The sequence below is a fragment of the Pseudophryne corroboree genome, chromosome 7 (genome assembly GCF_028390025.1).
Source record: "Pseudophryne corroboree isolate aPseCor3 chromosome 7, aPseCor3.hap2, whole genome shotgun sequence".
In the NCBI taxonomy this organism is placed as follows: Eukaryota; Metazoa; Chordata; class Amphibia; order Anura; family Myobatrachidae; genus Pseudophryne; species Pseudophryne corroboree.
The window spans coordinates 349,619,527-349,633,691 of record NC_086450.1 but is presented as its reverse complement, the minus strand read 5'-3'; the positions used below and the strand labels follow the sequence as shown (position 1 = coordinate 349,633,691).

Below are 14,165 nucleotides of genomic sequence, written 5' to 3'. Positions count from 1 at the left end.
TCCAGAACTAGCCCAGCAACATTGTATGCAATGCCTTGCAGAATTATCCATATTTCCATCTCCAGGGGGGCGGTAGATGAAAAGTACTCTGAAACCTAATCCTGTCGAACTCCAGGCAGCGATACACTCAAATGAACAAGTAATTTTGCATGAGAACTAAGCTATTGGTATGTAGATGGAGAGAAAATATAATATTCAATTCTGCATTCATATTGTTCTATTAGCCCAGTGGGAAAGAATATACCAATATCTACACAATAATGAAGCGCTGTCCAAATCAATGTATATTTAAAACATATAACATTTATTTAACCAATACATGACAAACATATATCACACGGCCGGTGTTTTCCTAATCTCACTTAGAACATATATAATATATAATATAATATAGCCACTCCGGGGTTAATAAGCTTATTAAGTGCACTAGATGTTAGTAGTCATTAATCATGCCATAATGGAAGACTTTAAATCATCAGAAAAAGTTCAAAGCATGAAAACTCATTCAGCTGATGGAGGTTAATAAAGTTCAAAGCACGGAACTTATTAGTATAAAGCGTATTAGTGCAGGAATCCCTTTGCTCCAATATATCCACTGCAACAGCTTTTAGTAAAATAGTTATATACTTAACAGTCCAGCGTGGCTACGCTTATTAAGCAGCAACTCTGCGTGTCTTCAGACCTGGATGGTGATTAACCGGGGTGACGTCTCACTCCTTAGACTCCAGGATCTCCTACGGTTGTCACAAGAAGACGCTGAGACATTTTGGGGTGTCCTTGCTAGGGAGAGGCTGATCTGGGTTAAACCACACCAGACAGTCAAGGACTGTGACTTCACTCAAGGCCGGGTGAGATGGTTCCTGGGTGGACAGCTGAACGTCTCGGGTGAGTGCTGGATCCACTGTCACAGTCACACAGTGGATCCAGCACTCACCCGAGACGTTCAGCTGTCCACCCAGGAACCATCTCACCCGGCCTTGAGTGAAGTCACAGTTCTTGACTGTCTGGTGTGGTTTCACCCAGATCAGCCTCTCCCTAGCAAGGACACCCCAAAATGTCTCAGGGTCTTCTTGTGACAACCGTAGGAGATCCTGGAGTCTAAGGAGTGAGACGTCACCCCGGTTAATCACCATCCAGGTCTGAAGACACGCAGAGTTGCTGCTTAATAAGCGTGGCCACGCTGGACTGTTAAGTATATAACTATTTTACTAAAAGCTGTTGCAGTGGATATATTGGAGCAAAGGGATTCCTGCACTAATACGCTTTATACTAATAAGTTCCGTGCTTTGAACTTTATTAACCTCCATCAGCTGAATGAGTTTTCATGCTTTGAACTTTTTCTGATGATTTCAAGTCTTCCATTATGGCATGATTAATGACTACTAACATCTAGTGCACTTAATAAGCTTATTAACCCCGGAGTGGCTATATTATATTATATATTATATATGTTCTAAGTGAGATTAGGAAAACACCGGCCGTGTGATATATGTTTGTCATGTATTGGTTAAATAAATGTTATATGTTTTAAATATACATTGATTTGGACAGCGCTTCATTATTGTGTATATATTTTTTGGAACTTTTAGTGAGGTTGGCAGTGACCTCTTGGTGAAGCAGCAACCTAAATCAGTCACTTTTCTCTATCGTCCTAAGTGGATGCTGGGGTTCCTGAAAGGACCATGGGGAATAGCGGCTCCGCAGGAGACAGGGCACAAAAAAGTAAAGCTTTACTAGGTCAGGTGGTGTGCACTGGCTCCTCCCCCTATGACCCTCCTCCAGACTCCAGTTAGATTTTGTGCCCGAACGAGAAGGGTGCAATCTAGGTGGCTCTCCTAAAGAGCTGCTTAGAGAAAGTTTAGTTTAGGTTTTTTTCTTTACAGTGAGTCCTGCTGGCAACAGGATCACTGCAACGTGGGACTTAGGGGGAAAGTAGTAAACTCACCTGCATGCAGAGTGGATTTGCTGCTTGGCTACTGAACACCATTAGCTCCAGAGGGATCGAACACAGGCCCAGCCGTGGAGTCCGGTCCCGGAGCCGCGCCGCCGACCCCCTTGCAGATGCTGAAGCGTGAAGAGGTCCGGAAACCGGCGGCTGAAGACTCCTCAGTCTTCATAAGGTAGCGCACAGCACTGCAGCTGTGCGCCATTTTCCTCTCAGCACACTTCACTGGGCAGTCACTGAGGGTGCAGAGCGCTGGGGGGGGGGCGCTCTGAGAGGCAAATATAAACCTTATACAAGGCTAAAAATACCTCACATATAGCCCATAGGGGCTATATGGAGATATTTAACCCCTGCCTGACTGGAAAAATAGCGGGAGAAGAACCCGCCGAAAAAGGGGCGGGGCCTATCTCCTCAGCACACGGCGCCATTTTCTGTCACAGCTCCGCTGGTCAGAACGGCTCCCAGGTCTCTCCCCTGCACTGCACTACAGAAACAGGGTAAAACAGAGAGGGGGGGCACATTAATGGCTATATATATATATATTAAAGCAGCTATAAGGGAGCACTTAATATAAGGATATCCCTTGTATATATAGCGCTTTGTGGTGTGTGCTGGCAGACTCTCCCTCTGTCTCCCCAAAAGGGCTAGTGGGTCCTGTCTTCATTAGAGCATTCCCTGTGAGTTTGCGGTGTGTGTCGGTACGTGGTGTCGACATGTATGAGGACGATATTGGTGTGGAGGCGGAGCAATTGCCAAATATGCAGATGTCACCCCCCAGGGGGTCGACACCAGAATGGATGCCTTTATTTGTGGAATTACGTGATGGTTTATCTTCCCTTAAACAGTCAGTTGAGGACATGAGGCGGCCGGACAATCAATTAATGCCTGTCCAGGCGCCTCAAACACCGTCAGGGGCTGTAAAACGCCCTTTGCCTCAGTCGGTCGACACAGACCCAGACACGGGCACTGATTCCAGTGACGACGGTAGAAATTCAAACGTATTTTCCAGTAGGGCCACACGTTATATGATTTTGGCAATGAAGGAGACGTTACATTTAGCTGATACTACAGATACCGTAAAACAGGGTATTATGTATGGTGTGAAAAAACTACAAACAGTTTTTCCTGAATCAGAAGAATTAAATGACGTGTGTGATGAAGCGTGGGTTGCTCCTGATAAAAAGTTGATAATTTCAAAAAAGTTATTGGCATTATACCCTTTCCCGCCAGAGGTTAGGGCGCGCTGGGAAACACCCCCTAAGGTGGACAAGGCGCTCACACGCTTATCCAAACAAGTGGCGTTACCCTCTCCTGAGACGGCCGCACTTAAGGATCCATCAGATAGAAAGATGGAAGTTATTCAAAAGAATATATACACACATGCAGGTGTTATACTACGACCAGCTATAGCAACTGCCTGGATGTGCAGTGCTGGAGTAGTTTGGTCAGAATCCCTGATTGAAAATATTGATACCCTAGATAGGGACAATGTTTTACTGTCGTTAGAACAAATAAAGGATGCATTTATCTATATGCGTGATGCACAGAGGGATATTTGCACACTGGCATCTCGGATGAGTGCTATGTCCATTTCAGCCAGAAGAGCCTTATGGACACGACAGTGGACAGGCGATGCGGATTCAAAACGTCACATGGAGGTTTTGCCGTATAAAGGGGAGGAGTTATTTGGAGTTGGTCTATCAGACTTGGTGGCCACGGCTACTGCCGGGAAATCCACTTTTTTACCTCAAGTCACTCCCCAACAGAGAAAGGCACCGACCTTTCAACCGCAGCCTTTTCGCTCCTACAAAAATAAGAGAGCAAAGGGCTTGTCGTACCTGCCACGAGGCAGAGGAAGAGGGAAGAGACACCAACAGGCAGCTCCTTCCCAGGAACAGAAGCCCTCCCCGGCTCCTGCAAAAACCTCAGCATGACGCTGGGGCCTCTCAAGCGGACTCGGGGACAGTGGGGGGCCGTCTCAAAAATTACAGCGCGCAGTGGGCTCACTCGCAGGTAGACCCCTGGATCCTGCAGATAATATCTCAGGGGTACAGGTTGGAATTAGAGACGGATCCTCCTCATCGTTTCCTGAAGTCTGCCTTACCAACCGTCTCTTCCGAAAGGGAGAGGGTGTTGGAAGCCATTCACAAGCTGTACGCTCAGCAGGTGATAGTCAAAGTACCCCTATTACAACAAGGAAAGGGGTATTATTCCACTCTATTTGTGGTACCGAAGCCGGATGGCTCGGTAAGGCCTATTCTAAATCTGAAGTCCTTGAACCTCTACATAAAAAAGTTCAAGTTCAAGATGGAGTCACTCAGAGCAGTGATAGCGAACCTGGAAGAAGGGGACTTTATGGTATCCTTGGACATCAAGGATGCGTATCTACACGTTCCGATTTACCCCGCACACCAGGGGTACCTCAGGTTCATTGTTCAAAACTGTCACTATCAGTTTCAGACGCTGCCGTTCGGATTGTCCACGGCGCCTCGGGTCTTTACCAAGGTAATGGCCGAGATGATGATTCTTCTTCGAAGAAAAGGCGTATTAGTTATCCCATACTTGGACGATCTCCTAATAAGGGCAAGGTCCAGAGAACAGCTGGAGACAGCTTTAGCACTATCTCAAGAGGTGCTAAGACAACACGGGTGGATTCTGAATATTCCAAAATCCCATTTAATCCCGACAACTCGTCTGCTGTTCCTAGGAATGATTCTGGACACGGTTCAGAAAAAGGTTTTCCTTCCAGAGGAAAAAGCCAAGGAGTTATCCGATCTGGTCAGGAACCTCCTAAAACCAGGAAAAGTGTCAGTACATCAATGCACAAGAGTCCTGGGAAAAATGGTGGCTTCTTACGAAGCAATTCCATTCGGCAGATTCCATGCAAGAATATTCCAAAGGGATCTGTTGGACAAATGGTCAGGGTCGCATCTGCAGATGCACCTGCGAATAACCCTGTCACCAAAGACAAGGGTGTCACTTCTGTGGTGGTTGCAGAAGGCTCACCTATTAGAAGGCCGCAGATTCGGCATTCAGGATTGGATCCTGGTGACCACGGACGCCAGCCTGAGAGGCTGGGGAGCAGTCACACAAGGAAGAAACTTCCAGGGAGTATGGACGAGTCTGGAAAAGTCTCTTCACATAAACATTCTGGAACTAAGAGCAATCTACAATGCTCTAAGCCAGGCGGAACTTCTCCTGCAAGGAAAGCCGGTGTTGATTCAGTCGGACAACATCACGGCGGTCGCCCATGTAAACAGGCAGGGCGGCACAAGAAGCAGGAGTGCAATGGCAGAAGCTGCCAAGATTCTTCGCTGGGCGGAGAATCACGTGATAGCACTGTCAGCAGTGTTCATCCCGGGCGTGGACAACTGGGAAGCAGACTTCCTCAGCAGACACGATCTTCATCCGGGAGAGTGGGGTCTACATCCAGAAGTCTTCAACATGTTAATAGACCGTTGGGAAAGACCAATTGTAGACATGATGGCGTCTCGCCTCAACAAGAAACTGGACAAATATTGCGCCAGGTCAAGAGATCCACAGGCAATAGCTGTGGACGCACTGGTAACTCCTTGGGTGTACCAGTCAGTGTATGTGTTTCCTCCTCTGCCGCTCATACCAAAGGTATTGAAGATCATACGGCAAAGAAGAGTAAGAACAATACTAGTGGTTCCGGATTGGCCGAGAAGGACTTGGTATCCGGAACTTCAAGAGATGCTCACGGACGAACCGTGGCCTCTACCTCTGAGAAGGGACCTGCTACAGCAGGGTCCCTGTCTTTTTCAAGACTTACCGCGGCTGCGTTTGACGGCATGGCGGTTGAACGCCAGATCCTAAAAGGGAAAGGCATTCCAGAAGAAGTCATTCCTACCTTGATTAAGGCACGGAAGGAAGTCACCGTGAAACATTATCACCGCATTTGGCGAAAATATGTAGCGTGGTGCGAGGATCGGAGGGTTCCGACGGAGGAATTCCAACTGGGTCGTTTCCTACATTTCCTGCAATCAGGATTATCTATGGGTCTCAAATTGGGATCCATTAAGGTTCAAATTTCGGCCCTGTCAATATTCTTCCAAAAAGAATTGGCCTCTGTCCCTGAGGTCCAGACTTTTGTCAAGGGAGTACTGCATATACAGCCTCCTGTGGTGCCTCCGGTGGCACCGTGGGATCTAAATGTAGTTTTAGATTTCCTCAAATCCCATTGGTTTGAACCATTGAAAAAGGTGGATTTGAAATATCTCACATTGAAAGTGACTATGTTACTAGCCCTGGCCTCTGCCAGGAGAGTATCTGAATTGGCGGCTTTATCTTATAAAAGTCCTTATCTAATCTTCCATTCGGATAGGGCAGAACTGCGGACTCGTCCGCATTTTCTCCCTAAAGTGGTATCAGCATTTCATCTGAACCAACCTATTGTGGTGCCTGCGGCCACTAGCGACTTGGAGGACTCCAAGTTGTTGGACGTTGTCAGAGCCTTAAAAAATATACATTGCAAGGACGGCTGGAGTCAGAAAATCTGACTCGCTGTTTATATTGTATGCACCCAACAAGTTGGGCGCACCTGCTTCTAAGCAGTCGATTGCTCGTTGGATTTGTAACACAATTCAACTTGCACATTCTGTGGCAGGCCTGCCACAGCCTAAAACTGTAAAAGCCCACTCCACAAGGAAGGTGGGCTCATCTTGGGCGGCTGCCCGAGGGGTCTCGGCATTACAACTCTGCCGAGCAGCTACGTGGTCGGGGGAGAACACGTTTGTAAAATTTTACAAATTCGATACCCTGGCAAAGGAGGACCTGGAGTTCTCTCATTCGGTGCTGCAGAGTCATCCGCACTCTCCCGCCCGTTTGGGAGCTTTGGTATAATCCCCATGGTCCTTTCAGGAACCCCAGCATCCACTTAGGACGATAGAGAAAATAAGAATTTACTTACCGATAATTCTATTTCTCGGAGTCCGTAGTGGATGCTGGGCGCCCATCCCAAGTGCGGATTATCTGCAATACTTGTACATAGTTATTGTTAACTAATTCGGGTTATTGTTAAGGAGCCATCTTTAAGAGGCCCTTTCTGTTGTCATACTGTTAACTGGGTTTAGATCACAAGTTGTACGGTGTGATTGGTGTGGCTGGTATGAGTCTTACCCGGGATTCAAAATGCCTCCCTTATTGTGTATGCTCGTCCGGGCACAGTACCTAACTGGAGTCTGGAGGAGGGTCATAGGGGGAGGAGCCAGTGCACACCACCTGACCTAGTAAAGCTTTACTTTTTTGTGCCCTGTCTCCTGCGGAGCCGCTATTCCCCATGGTCCTTTCAGGAACCCCAGCATCCACTACGGACTCCGAGAAATAGAATTATCGGTAAGTAAATTCTTATTTTAACATCATAGTAATTATTGTCAGCGCCCAGATATTTGTTGTACTATATACCAATATCTATTTACACAAATATGTGTGTTTTCATCAAATAGAATATATATGTAAAAATGCATTATTCTCTTCTGTTGTCATGTTCTTATGCTTTAACACTCAAGTGGTTTATGCATAATATTTTCAGTACATTTTTAAAACCACTGCCAGTGGGCAGGCTAGTGTAAGAATTTTTAATAATCTTGATCATATTCAGAAGTCTGGGTGGGCTTTTGACTCAGTAAAAGATGTAGATTTACTGTTCAGGGATGACCTATAATATATATTCAACAATAGGTATAGTAGATGTCCTCATGAGCATACATATTATTTCTTTATCATCCACTAGGGGTCACTGGAGTACTCTTGGGATATGGACGGGCTTCCGTAGGAACAGCACTGAATATTTAAATTTAGAACACTCCACCCCTCCATATCCCCGAGTACCTCAGTGTTTTTTCTGTGCTCGATAGCAACAGTTCGTTTGTGGCTGGGCCACAATTACTTTTAATTTTTATATTTTTATTTTTATATTTTTCTATTTTAGACACATCCCTTTCCCCCTTCCAAAAGGCAGGGTCAGGGATAGTGCAGCTGCTGATAGCAGCAGGGGCGTGTCGGGCCTCTCTGAAAGAGCTCCCTCACAGCCACACACAGATCCTCCTGCTCAGGCTGGCCGGCGCTTGTACAGAAGCCCCGTCGGAGCCTCCTCACAAGCTGCAGGAGTGAAGGTATGTGAACGGGGCGGTCAGCTCCCGCTGCCGCCCCGAGGTGTGGGGACATTGTTACTGGGGACTCTGCAGACTGCCTCCGGCCGCCGCCGCACACGGCTCCGGCCGCCGCTGCTCTCCCCACTCACACGGCTCCGGCCGCCGCTGCTCTCCCGCTCACACGGCTCCGGCCGCCGCTGCTCTCCCCACTCACACGGCTCCGGCCGCCGCTGCTCTCCCGCTCACTGCGCCGGCCGTCGCTGCTGCTCTGGCTGCTCGCACTGCTCCGGGTCCCACCGCTGTTTTACCCGCTGTTCACCCGGCTCCCGCGGCTCACAGCACAGCGATCCGCTCGGCGATACCCGCTGGCGGCCCCACACGCTGCGCTGCCCGCTGCTCTGCATCTCAAAGAGCATGCAGACATTACCTCACGGAGGGGGCAATAAATAAGGGGGCAATGCAGCGGCATAAGAAAATACTGCAGCAACAGCAGATGCTAGGCTGCAGGGGTATTTGCAGGGTTATAATCAGTTGTAAGTTTGTAACCAGCACTATGATTATATGTGTAAGCATAGCATGGGGGCCATTTTAACATGCTTCCTGTGTCTTCCTACTGTGATTCCAGAACGTTCCAGTACTACATCTCTACTCCACCGGAGGCGCAGGGGTGTTAGTGGGAATTTGGGATCACATTTCATAGTACTGGCCACGTGTACTGCACTCGGCCAGATATATATACAGAGACACCTTACTACTATTTTACTGAGTCGTGCAAGTGTCTGTTTTTTGTGTATTGTATTGTCTGTCGCCATAATGAGTAAGGCACCAGCAAAAACTAAAAAGCATAATTGCAAAGTCTGTAGCAGTGTGTTACCGGATGGATCTACCACATGTACAGTATGTTTTGTGGATTCGGTTCAGAATACCATTTCTGCTCCAGTTTTACAACCAATGTCCTCACCGGACCCTCCGTAGGGTATGTTAGTAAATGTACTGGATAGGTTACAATCAGAATTGACCGCCGCTCGTCAGGAGCGGGAAACGGCAAGATCTGAGTCTAGGGTGAGACCGCCAGAACTACCGGAGGCGGCTCAGCCTTGCGTAAGGTCCAAATCCATTTTGGGTAAACGGGATAAATTTCATATGTCTTATGATTTACCTGTTTCGGCTATGTTGCATTCTGACGACTTCCATGCCAGACCTCACAGAACAAGATGAGGGTGAGGAGGGCGAAGTGGAGTCAGATGGCGAGGATTTTAACAGTTCCGGCATTGATGATCTCATCAGAGCGGTACGTCAGTCTCTGAAGTTTACTGAAACTGAGGAGCCTCTCACAAATGATCAGGTCGTATTTACTAAACGACAAAAAACTCCAATAAGTTTTCCTGTGTCGGAATCTCTTAATCAGATGTTAGTAGAAACACGACAGAATCCAGATAAACGGTTTTCTATACCTCGCAGATTTAAGTCTAGTTACCCGTTTCCAGACTCGGTAACGTGTACATGGGAGAATCCACCAATAGTTGATTCTTCAGTGTCGAAGCTTACCAAGAAATTAACCATACCAGTGCCAGCAGCTACTACGCTTAAAGATCCTTCAGATCGCAAGATAGAAACTATGCTAAAATCCATGTATGTAGCAGCAGGTGTGATGCTGAGACATGGATTGGTTGGCATTTGGGTCACTAAGGCGCTCATAATATGGCTTACAGAACTCAAATCTGCTTTACATGACGAAAACCTGATACTTCTTGTAAATCAAATGAGTGAGGCTGTAGAGTATCTCTGTACAGCGTCGACTGACGTCTGTCAGCTCACTTCTCGTATTTCATCGTCGCTAGTTACGGCACGAAGAGCACTCTGGCTGCGTGCTTATCATGCGGAGGCAGAGGTCAAACGAGGTATAGAGGCGTTGCCTTACGATGGCAAGAAGCTGTTTGGTCCTGAATTGGACGCATGGATTGCTGAGGCTACGGGAGGTAAGTCTGTTTTCTTACCATTGCCTCCACCGGTATCAAGAAGGAGGTACGCTGGACCTTCGTTCAAATCCTTTAGACCTCAGTCCTTTCGAGGACGTGGCAGAGGAACAGCCACGCCTGCTAGACGTGGTCGCGGACGTGGTTTCCAACAAACCAACACAACTCGCCAGGACGCTAAGGTTACCGACAAGCCAGTGGCATGACGGACTACCAGCCCATCTCGGTTCTCCGATTGTGGGAGCACGCCTTCAGACGTTCCATTTGGCGTGGTTCCACACATCCGCAGATGGGTGGATCCGCAATTTAGTGTTAAAAGGTTACAAAATAGAGTTCGACTGTCTTCCGCCTCTGCGGTTTTTCAAGACAGGATTGCCTCTGTCGGACGACAAGAGGACGGTTCTGCAAATTGCCATTCAGTCCCTACTGGATTCGGCAGTTTTGATTCCGGTCCCTGTACACCAACAGGGTCAGGGTTATTATTCAAGTCTGTTTGTGGTACCGAAGCCGGATGGCTCAGTCAGACCAATATTGAACTTAAAGGGTCTCAATCAGTACGTAACTTACTACAGATTCAAAATGGAGTCTCTGCGTTCGGTGATTGCGGGTTTAGAGCCAAAGGAATTTATGATTGCGCTAGATCTCAAGGATGCATACTTACACATTCCAATTTGGCAGCCTCATCAGAAATTCTTACGGTTTGCAATACGCCAGAACCATTACCAGTTTCAGGCTCTACCGTTTGGCCTGTCATCAGCGCCTCGGGTATTCACCAAAGTGATGTCTGTGATGATAGCTCATCTCAGATCCCTGGGAGTGACAATAGTTCCGTATTTAGACGATCTGCTCATCAAAGCTCCGTCTCAACAGATACTTCTCCAACATGCGCTGCTAACATACGATGTACTGGTTCACCACGGTTGGATTGTCAACTTCAAGAAATCACATCTAATTCCGTCTCAACGCCTTCAATTCCTAGGTATGATTCTCGATACGGTCAATCAAAGAATTTACCTACCACAGCAGAAAGTACAAATTCTACGCCATCTAGTACAATTAGTGCTCAAGCCACGCACAGTGTCTGTACACTTAGGCACAATGGTGGCAGCTTTCGAAGCGCTTCAGTTCGGAAGATTTCACTCGCGTCCATTTCAACTGAATGTGCTCGCCCAGTGGTCGGGCTCATCTGCAGATTCACCACAGGGTGAGGTTGTCGCCAAGGGCAAGAGTATCTCTGCTCTGGTGGCTCAAGGAACACAATTTAACCGCAGGAAGACGGTTCGGAGGCTGGAATTGGATAATTCTAACTACGGACGCCAGTCTCAGAGGTTGGGGAGCGGTAATTCAAAATTGTCAGCTCCAGGGTCTCTGGGCGGATCACGAAAAATTGCTGTCTATAAATGTCCTGGAACTCCGCGCAATTTACAATGCGCTACGACAAGCAGTGCACATGCTTCGCTCTCAGCCTGTCCAAGTGCAGTCAGACAATGCGACGGCGGTCGCATACATCAACAAACAAGGAGGAACGAGAAGCCGCATGGCAATGCGGGAAGTAGCTCGAATCCTCAATTGGGCGGAATGCCACCAGGTGATGTTGTCGGCCGTGTTCATTCCGGGAGTGGACAACTGGGAAGCGGATTATCTCAGTCGCCGGGATTTTCATCCAGGCGAATGGGCATTAAATCCAGAAGTGTTTCACATGTTGGTTCAGAGATGGGGTTATCCTCAGGTGGACCTGATGGCGTCTCAACACAATCACCAAACGTTCCAGTATGTGTCCAGAACAAGAGATCCAAAGGCAGTGGCGGTGGATGCTCTCACTGTCGCGTGGCCGTACAGTCTTGTGTATCTGTTTCCACCGTTTCCGTTGCTCCCTCTGGTGCTAAAACGGATCAAAAGAGAGTCTGTCACAGTCATACTAGTGGCGCCTCATTGGCCTCGGAGAGCTTGGTTCACGGATCTCCGAGGACTACTCGCAGACGATCCTTGGCCGCTCCCACTACGTCCAGACCTGTTACAACAGGGTCCGTTCCTTTACCCCGATTTAGCGCGGCAGCGTTTGACGGGGTGGCTGTTGAGACCGCCCTCTTAAGAAGAGAGGGCATTCCAGAATCGGTTATACCAACCATGTTACGAGCTAGGAAGCCGGTTACGGCAGCTCATTATTACAGAATATGGCGTGCCTATATAGGTTGGTGTGAAGCTCGGAAGTTTCCGACATCTTTCAAGTTATCCCGCCTTTTGTTGTTTCTACAAACAGGGTTAGATGGAGGACTGCGTTTATCTACACTAAAGGTGCAGGTATCTGCTTTGTCAATTTACTTTCAAAGACGATTGGCTCTATTGCCGTCTATACGCACTTTTCTCCAAGGTGTCCTCAGAGTACAGCCTCCATTCATTCCACCTACAGCGCCATGGGACTTGAATCTGGTTTTAGAGTTCTTACAGTCTTCATATTTTGAACCCTTACAGCAAGTGGATATAAAGTTTCTCACTTGGAAAACAATTTTTCTTCTAGCCTTAGCTTCGGCAAGGCGTGTTTCGGATTTGGGTGCCTTGTCATGCAAGTCACCGTATTTGGTGTTTCATGATGACAGAGCGGAACTTCGGACGAATCCCGCTTTCTTACCAAAGGTAGTGTCATCTTTTCACATCAATCAACCAATAGTAGTTCCTGTGTTGACAGCACGCGCATTACGCGTTTATGTATCCCGAACGTCTTCAGTTCGTAAGACGGATACGTTGTTTGTTCTCTATGATGCTGCCAAGATGGGTTGGCCAGTGTCTAAACAAACCTTATCCAGATGGATAAAACTAACCATACGTCAGGCTTACCTTCATGCTAGGTTACAACCACCTACATCAGTAACCGCTCATTCCACACGTTCTGTGGGAACTTCATGGGCAGCTGGTCGAGGAGCTTCTACGACGCAGCTTTGCCGTGCGGCTACATGGTCTTCAGTGCACACGTTTGTGCGCTTTTACAAGTTTGATACGTTTGCGGCATCAGCATCTAGCTTTGGCCGCCTAGTGTTCCCCCACGGGGGAAGCTTTGGTACGTCCCAAGAGTACTCCAGTGACCCCTAGTGGATGATAAAGAAAATAGGATTTTGGTACTTACCAGGTAAATCCTTTTCTTTGAATCCATAGGGGGCACTGGACGCCCACCCAGAGCAGTTTTACCTAGTTGTGGTGAGTTCTGAGGATCTTATGGTAACACACTCTCACCGACTGGTTCAAATTATCAAGTGCTGGTTAGGGTGTCAACTGTTTAGTTGTCAGTAACGTTATGTGTCAACTTCGTTATTGTCCGTTATGTTATATGTAATACTCCATTGTCAACCTCTCTATAGTTCCTGTTCGGCTCAGTAAAAAACACTGAGGTACTCGGGGATATGGAGGGGTGGAGTGTTCTAAATTTAAATATTCAGTGCTGTTCCTACGGAAGCCCGTCCATATCCCAAGAGTACTCCAGTGCCCCCTATGGATTCAAAGAAAAGGATTTACCTGGTAAGTACCAAAATCCTATTTTTAAAACCAGGCCCCTATATTATACCCCATCTGTTCAAGAGAAGCCAGTGTCCATCATCCTCCCATCTATGGGCCTAATTCAGATCTGATCGTAGATGTGCTAAATTTAGTTTCTCTTACGTCCTAGAGGATGCTCGGGCCCACATTAGTACCATGGGGTATAGACGGGTCCACTAGGAGCCACTGGCACTTTAAGAGTTTGAGAGTGTGGACTGGCTCCTCCCTCTATGCCCCTCCTACCAGACTCAGTTTAGAAAATGTGCCTGGAGGAGCCGGTCACAGCTAGGGGATCTCCTAGAGCTTCTTTAGTTTTATTATTTTTGTAAGAGTTAAGTTAGGCACAGGGAGGCTGCAGGCAACAGCCTCCCTACTTCGTTTGTGGCTGGGTCACAATTACTTTTAATTTTTATATTTTTATTTTTATATTTTTCTATTTTAGACACATCCCTTTCCCCCTTCCAAAAGGCAGGGTCAGGGATAGTGCAGCTGCTGATAGCAGCAGGGGCGTGTCGGGCCTCTCTGAAAGAGCTCCCTCACAGCCACACACAGATCCTCCTGCTCAGGCTGGCCGGCGCTTGTACAGAAGCCCCGTCGGAGCCT

The 14,165-nt window shown here is 47.6% G+C and overlaps 1 protein-coding gene across 2 annotated transcripts in view; it reads left to right on the top strand.

The window, feature by feature from the left end:
* Positions 1-14,165, top strand: part of LDAF1 (lipid droplet assembly factor 1) — a 202,104-nt gene that overhangs the window by 50,720 nt on the left and 137,219 nt on the right. The window lies entirely within an intron of this gene.